Genomic DNA, 7,802 nt, shown 5'->3' with positions numbered 1-7,802 from the left:
CATCACCTCCACTAGCTTTGTTCATAGTGATGCTTTCTAAGGCCCACTTGAATTCACATTCCAGGATGTCTGGCTCTAGGTGAGTGATCACACCATCGTGATTATCTTCGTCGTGAAGCTCTTTTTTGTACAGTTTTTCTATGTATTCTTGCCATCTCTTCTTAATATCTTCTGCTTCTGTTAGGTCCCTACCATTTCTGTCCTTTATCAAGTTAATCTTTGCATCAAATGTTCCCTTGGTATCTCTAATTTTCTTGAAAAGATCTTTAGTCTTTCCCATTCTGTTCCTCTATTTCTTTGCACTGATCTCTGTCAAAGGCTTTCTTATCTCTCCTTGCTATTCTTTGGAACTCTGAATTCAAATGGGAGTATCTTTCCTTTTCTCCTTTGCTTTTTGCTTCTGTTCTTTTCACAGATATTTGTAAGGCTTCCTAAGACAGCCATTTTGCTTTTTTGCCTTTCTTTTCCATGGGAATGGTCTTGATCCCTGTCTCCTATACAATGTCATGAACCTCCGTCCATAGTTCATCAGGTATTCTGTCTATCAGATCTAGTCCCTTAAATCTATTTCTCACTTCCACTGTATAAACATAAGGCATTTGATTTAGGTCATACCTGAATGGTCTAGTGGTTTTCCCTACTTTCTTCAATTTAAGTCTGAATTTGGCAATAAGGAAGTAGTGTAGGGAAGCCCTAAAATGAACAGGGTGACACCAGTAATAATAATAATAATAACAACAGACAACAGGAGTGCCCTCTGGCCTGGGTCCTCCATCCATGGCAGCTCTGAGTTGGTCCACACCCTCCGAGGTGCTGCCAGGCATGGAACGGGCTGGAAGCTGTCCACCCTCTGCACTGTCCCCGGGGGCCCGCCTGCCCGCACACGGAAAAGTCCGTCTGCAGCAGGAGTGCTCCCGGGCCGAGGGCCTGCCCAAACGGTGGCTCCTCTGGGCGCGGCCTCTGCTCCAATGTGGTCAGCACACACCTGAGCGTCCCCTCAGGGCCTGGCCCCCCTCTGCCTCCAAGTGTGTCCCCTGCACTCCCATGGACGTGCTCCTCATGCTGCCCCAGGACATGTTGCTGCCGGAGCAGCATCTGCCTGGGTTCCAGCTGCACCAGAGGCCCAGGGCTTCGAAGGCCATTCTGAGAACATGCTTGGCTGACCAGGCCCAGCATGACAGCCTGAGGATCCGATTGCCCTGAGGCCCGGTCTCCCCTCTCCCCCCGCTCTGCTGTGGCCTTGCCCCAGGTGTGGGAAAGTGAAGCGCAGCCCGGAATTCCGGGACAATCCCAAATATGTAGGGAACGCTGCTCTCCTGTGGGGCATCCAGGCCAGACGGGACCACCTGTCGGGTGGTGGGAAAGCTGCTCCCACCGCCCTGGGCACCTGCCGGCTGCAGGCTCAGAGCAAGGCCACTGCTGGCCACTGGGCCGGGGCCCGGCCCCTACCAACAAAGCCCCCAGAAAACCCAGACAAAGAGCCACCCACAGTTCGTCCCTCCCTGTGTCCCACTGTGACTCCCTGAAGACTCATTCACGGCCCCTCTAGGCACAGCAGCCTTTTCCTGGCCAGCCTCATGCTTCACTCTGCAGAGAGCCTGCCTGGGTGAGACTGACACTGAGGGAAACAGCTCCTTAAATAGTGTAAATAAGAAACACGGAGAAGTCCTTAACACCCTCTGGAAGATTGACCGCTGGTCACGTGGCGGAGGCTGGTGGGACAGCAACATTCGTTCCTTCATTCACTGGCTCTGGGGACCAACCTGGCAGAGTCTCCTCTGCCTCGGCTCCATCCTGGGGTTATCCCCGCACTCAGCTTCACCCACAGGGTGGAAGGCCCCCACTGTAGACCAACGTTCCAAGCACAGAGTGGTGAGGACCTTGCCCAAAGCTCCCATGAGGCCGCCCATCCCTTGGGCCCTGAGCTGGTTCCTGCTCCACGTGTTTTTTGAGGATACACTGCATGCAGTGCCCAAGTTGGGCTCTGAGCCGGCCGTTGTGACTGTCAGGCCCCTTCCCATGGAGGCCCCGTCCATCTGTCTCGTTCTGCTCAGGATGTTTTAACAAAAGGACCACAGACTAGGCTGGGGATCCTGAGCAGCGGATGCTCCAAGGGGCAGGGCCTTCAGGTAGTCAAAGGTATAGGCAGCTGGAAAAAGGGAGGGAGCAGGGAGGTGACAGAAGTGACGTGTTTAGGGCATTTTGGAGGGAGAAGCATCAGTTTATGGATAGGAGGTGCCCTAGGACCCCTGCAGGGGCATCTGCAGGGGGATCCTGGGTGGGGGGCAGGTAGAGGTGGGAGTTTGACTTGATTCTTGGTGCACCTTACATCTGAGATGCACTGGAGACACCCCAGAGGGCGTCTGAGCCTGGAGAACCCTGGGGCTGGGGCAACCCTCCGGGTCATGTATGGCAGACAGGGTCTGAGGGAGCCTGGGCCGCCCTGGAGTTCTGAAAGCGAAGGGAGAGGTGGGGAGAGCCTTGGGACTGAGGGTGACAGGAAGACGGGGACAAGCTGACTCTGGCCTCTGGATGTGACCTCTGGTCTGGACAGAGCATTGTCCTTGGGTGGGGACATCAGGGACCTGTGGTTTGAGGGACCTATCTGACGCCCTGGGAAAGGGGTGCTGAGTCACTCTGGACAGAAGGAGTGAAGTCAACAGGACTGACTTTCTGGTCTAGGGGCCCCGAAATGACTTTGTAACGCCATACTCTGAAGCCTTTCCCAGGGGCAGCCCAGAGAAGGTGGATGATGGGGTCCATCTGGGAGGACGAGGCTGGGAGCTCAGGTAGCTTTGGAGAGATGAGGGTGACTCGGGCTGGAGGGACTTTCGGTCCCGTATAGGCACCATGCCTTCGGTGTCCATTGCAGCCCCCAGGACACGTTTCCAGTCAGGCAGGGCCCCTTAGCTCTCTGATCACCTCACCCTCACGCTGAGCCCATCCGGCTTAGCCGGTCAAGCCCTGGCCTCCTCCCACTGCATCTCCAGCCCGGTGGCTCCAGCCCAGGTCAGGCCACGTGGTCACTTTTTTTACCAGGTCACTGCGGTCTCAAGTCCAGGCAGGAAGGCGCGAGGCCCGCTCGCTGAGTCAGCAGGCATGGCTGTAAGCTCCGGTCGTCATAAATGCACACTTAATAACTATTTTCTTCTTGCCGCTTCAGAAGCTCAGAAATAGGTTCGCCCTTCAGCTGGTAATGAGAAGTTAATAAAAGTGGGATTTTGTGCAAGGCTGGCCCCCTGACATCTTAATCTTTATTAAAGAGACGTAAACTTGCAGGGAACAGGCGGGCTTGCCCGGCACAGCGGGATGCCCGGAGAGGACGCCAGCACCACCCCCAGCCCAGCCCTGGCTGCATCTATCACAGAGCAAGTGCATGGACCCCTGGTGCCCTGGTCCCTCCACTCACGAGGGTCACTCATCCCCCCACCCCGGGAGCTGGGCAGCCCCTACGAATGGAGCGAAAGAGTGGACAGGCAGGGGCTGCCATCTCCTCTTCTCTGCAGCACATACAAATCAATTCTTTTGAAGTGAACAATTTCGTGGCATTGAGTACCTGTGTGAAGCTGTGCAGGTACAATCCCTAACTAGTTCTGGGCATTTTAGCCTCAAGAAGACCCTGTCCCCCCAGCAGCCACTCCCACACACCCACCCCCACTCCCCCAAGATGAGCCTGCCTCTGTCTCCATCTACAGTCTGCTTGCTCCAGAGGCTTCGTATAAATGGAGTCACAGCTGTGGCCTTTGTGTCTGAAGGTTTTCACACAGTGCTGTGTTTCTGAGGTTCACCCACGTCACAGCCTGTGTTAGTCCTTTGTTCCTTTTTGTGGCTGAGTAAGAGTCCACTGAGTGGATGGACCGCCACGTCTTTATCCATTCGTCCATGGATGGGTGTCTGAGTTGGGCTCCATCTTTGCTCTTGAGATTAGGGCTGCGGTGAATCTGCATACTCCAGGGTCCAGGGTTTGAGCTCCCGGTTTCCACTCTCTCGGCTAAATACCTGGCCTGGACCTGTTGTCCTGTGGTGACTCTGGGTAACTTTGAGGGGAACCACCAGATGGCCTCGCCAGCAGCTGCCCCATTTAACATTCCAGTGTCTACACTCACAGCAGCTCGAAATGAGAATGGGCCCCACCGAGTGGCTGAAAGGCTGCTCCACTGACCCCTGAGTGATTGGAGCTCCTCTTCCTCCTTCTGTAGATGGAGCAGAGCAAGATACCAGTCCCTCCATCAGTGAGGAGGGGACAGAGCAGGGTACCAACCCCTCCATCACTGAGATGAGGCCCAGCCTGGCCCACAGGAAGCCCCACTCACTCATAGAATGAAGGGCCTTGATGCTGGTTTTAAGCAAGTTATATAAGGAGGCCAAGCTGTCATTTCAGGTGCTGCTTATATCGGGGTCAGGTTTGGCTGCAGCTTACAGACAACATTCATGAGAACAAGCTGACAGGCCCTGACCCTAGGATGCGGCCAGCAGGCACCGACACCCCTGCTAGCCTGGGCCCTCCAGCTGTGACCAGCGTGGATCCCATTCTCACACCCGTGTGACTACCTGGTGAGCAGGCCCCGGCTACGAGCCTGGCTGCCCTGGGGCTTGAGTGGGGCCACCCGAGCCCCAGCCACACTGTGGGTGCAGGCCCAGTCCCTCGGCCAGTGTGGGTGGGGTGCACGTTTGCCCATGCGTTTGTCACCCGCTAATCCACCGGCGAAGGGGAAGAGGAGAGTCTTTGTCAGTCTCCAAGCAATTAGGATAATTAAAAAAGAAAGCTTATTGGGTAAACATGCTCTCAGATCGTGACCCCTTAATTAATGGACCACGGGGAGAAATTACAGCAGTGGCAAGATAATTAACACGTGCGTTTAAAGGAGAACCATTAGATGGGGCCTCAGAGGACAGGACACCCAGCTGTGCAGGGCGGGCCCTGGAGATGAGGGAGCCCAGCTGTGCATGCATGGCTTGTGGGGGACAGCCCTGGCCAGCAGGCAGCCCCGTGGCCCTGACTACCTGGGGCAGGTCAGAGAAAGTCTGTCCCTTCATAAAGAAAAATCCATGGCCTCCACAGCTCTCATCCTCCCAGTGATGACAAACAGGGTGGGGAGAGGGCTTGGGCACTGGAGCATCCTCCAAGGTTGGCCTTCCTCTCCCAGCCCAGCCCAAGAGTCCACTGGGATACTCTTATATTCCCAGAATACAGAAGGTATGGGACCATCAGCGATGCCTTGGGTCAGGCCCCCAGCCCGGACCCCACATCCTGGACCTCAGGAAGACGTTGAGACCCACCCTCCACGTCCAATCCCAACTGCTCTGCTTCCATCTCTGGGGTCAGCCTGGTTCTGAAGGTGGGTGGGGTTCTGGGTGGGGTTTTTGCCTCCTGCTGGGGGAAACCACTGGCTACCTGGGCCTCCTCCAGAGGTGCACAGGCCCTCTGCCCGGAGGATGCAGAGACCCCTGTCACCCAGCAAAGGCTCCCATCCCTGTGTCCTGGCCCACCAACTCTGCTAGATTCTTTGGAGATGGGCTTTCAGACATAGGGTTCTTGGGTGTGTTTTTCACTCTTCCAGGGGGAACAGATACACACAGGTACAGCTTTCAATTGCAGGGGAGTGGATCAGCTGGCCATAGGTGGAGGGCCTGATAGATGTGGGAGGATAATGGCGTGGCCTGGCTGCCTGCCCAGCCAGCCCCGCCAATGCAAGGGAATCCTTCTAATTTTAAGGGGAGTGTCTGGGCAGCCAAGTCCTTTTGAGGTCCTGGAAGTCTCAAGATCAAAATCAAAAGCCCACCCCACCCATGCCGGACACCCGAGAGGGAGGGGCTGAGAGACCCCCCAGGTTGTGGAGACGGCCCCTGCAGCTAAGCCCCACCCAGTGTGGGGCTCTTCTGCTGTTGCCACAGACCTCAGAGGTGCCAGCTAGCAGGGACTCCCCGATGGCAAACTGGCCTCAGAGAACAGTGACCGGTAGAAATTTGGGGTAAGAAATTCACTCTCAAGTCACTGCCGACCAAATCCAAGAATGACAAGGCAGTAGCCGTGGGGTATCCCGCCCACCAGGAGGCTGTGTTCACCCAGGTCCTGCAGCCAGCCCGGGACAGGGCCAGAATCAGCCCTGCCGCCAGAAAGGCTTGGCCTCAGAACTGCCCGTGGCTGTAAATCAACTTACTATGCATTGAACTGACTGCAGACGAGGCCAGCAGGTGGGACTGGCCGCCGGGACCACATGGATCCTGGGCTGCATCTCTCAGCTCTGGTTCTGGGGTGAGGCCAGGCCATCCATTACGGTCAGTTGGAGGTAGACCGGGGTGGCAGGGAAAGTGTGTTCCTGCCTCAGAGGCCAAGTGACCCTGGCTTCACCTTGGCCTGGGTCTGCCCCTCGGACCTGAGGAAGTGGCCCTGCCACCATCCTTGGGAGGCCTGGGGTCTCCTCTCCTCTGCCCCCTATACACACGCTCCAGCTTTAGCTCCTTGTCCACAAGCTGGACAAGGTGGGACGGGTGGGATGGGCTGGACCAGTCACCTCCTGGGTCCTGCCCATGAGACCACTTCCCATGAAGGGGCCCTCCACTTGTCTGTTCACTCTTTCAGGGGCAGCCCTCCTAACAGGGATGCCCAGATCAGAACACAGGTCGGGCTGCAGAAGGATGGCAGCTTCTGGAGACTTCCAAAGATAGCTGGTGCCCAAGAAGTGCTCCAACCCTGGAGAATCTGGCTCACAGTTTCCTTCAGAGCAGGTTCTACTGGGACTCTTTTTGTAGATCCCATGGTAAGCTTGTGTCCACAGGGCCTGGCTGCAGGGAGTCTGAGCCACTGGGGTCTGTGCATCGCAGGTCCCCCCTCCCACAGTCTCTGACCAGGCACTGAATACATTTCACTTGCAGTTCTTAGGACTCAGGAATAAAAACCACAGCATGTGAGGTGCAGGGCTCTCCTGAGTGCACGTGTAGCTGGCATCATGCAGCCAGAGATGTTGGGCTCCCCTGGGGCCCTGCTGCTCTGTCCATGCGGGGTCTGGATCCCAGCGAGACTGTCGGGGGCTGGGTTCACTGAAGGGGCTCAAGACACGCCAGGTCCTGGGGCTCAGCCCCCCCTGCAGACATTCACCTTTCCCCTTGAACACAGGTGAGGGTTTTAGAATAACTGGTGTACTGGCTGCGTGTCCTTAGTTTTGCACTAGTTGTGTGCGTGTTCAGTAGCCAAGTCGTGTCCAACTTTTTCCAACCCCATGGACTGCAGCATGCCAGGCCTCTCTGGTCCTCACCATCTCCCGGAGTTTGCCCAAGTTCATGTCCATTAAATCAGTGATGCCATCCAACCATCTCATCCTCTGCCGCCACCTTCTCCTGCCCTCAATCTTTCCCAACATCAGGGTCTTTTCCACTGAGTTGGCTCTTTGCATCAGGTGGCTAAAGTATTGGAGCTTCAGCTTCAGCATCAGTCCTTCCAATGAATATTCAGGGTTGATTTCCTCTAGGACTGACGGGTTTGATCTTGCTGTCCAAAGAGCTCTCAAGAGTCTTCTCCAGCAGCAGAGTTTGAAAGCATCAATTCATCGGTGCTCACCCTTCTTCTGTATGGTTCAACTCTCACATCCATACACGACTACTGGAAAGACCACAGCCTTGACTATGCACTAGTTGAAGGAGATTCAAAAGCTTCTGGTGTGATGAGGGGTTTGGGGAGGTGCTAAACTGGGGCTCCAAGGCTTCTGCCTTAATCTAGGGATGGAGCTAGCATCCCAGGCCTAGATCAGGTGGACAAGGCCACGCTCCCCCTGCCCTGTGCCCCTACCCCAAGAGTGAGGAAT

At 55.9% G+C, this 7,802-nt stretch overlaps 1 protein-coding gene across 1 annotated transcript in view; it reads left to right on the top strand.

Annotated features, from left to right (window-relative positions):
• The window catches only part of PRDM16 (PR domain containing 16), a 315,916-nt gene that overhangs the window by 156,679 nt on the left and 151,435 nt on the right, over window positions 1-7,802 (top strand). The gene's annotated exons all lie outside the window — the stretch shown is intronic.

This window comes from Bison bison, unplaced genomic scaffold, assembly GCF_000754665.1.
Source record: "Bison bison bison isolate TAMUID 2011002044 unplaced genomic scaffold, Bison_UMD1.0 scf7180017864289, whole genome shotgun sequence".
Classification (NCBI taxonomy): Eukaryota; Metazoa; Chordata; class Mammalia; order Artiodactyla; family Bovidae; genus Bison; species Bison bison.
The sequence above is the reverse complement of the archived record's forward strand: the minus strand, read 5'-3'. Positions and strand labels throughout refer to the sequence as shown.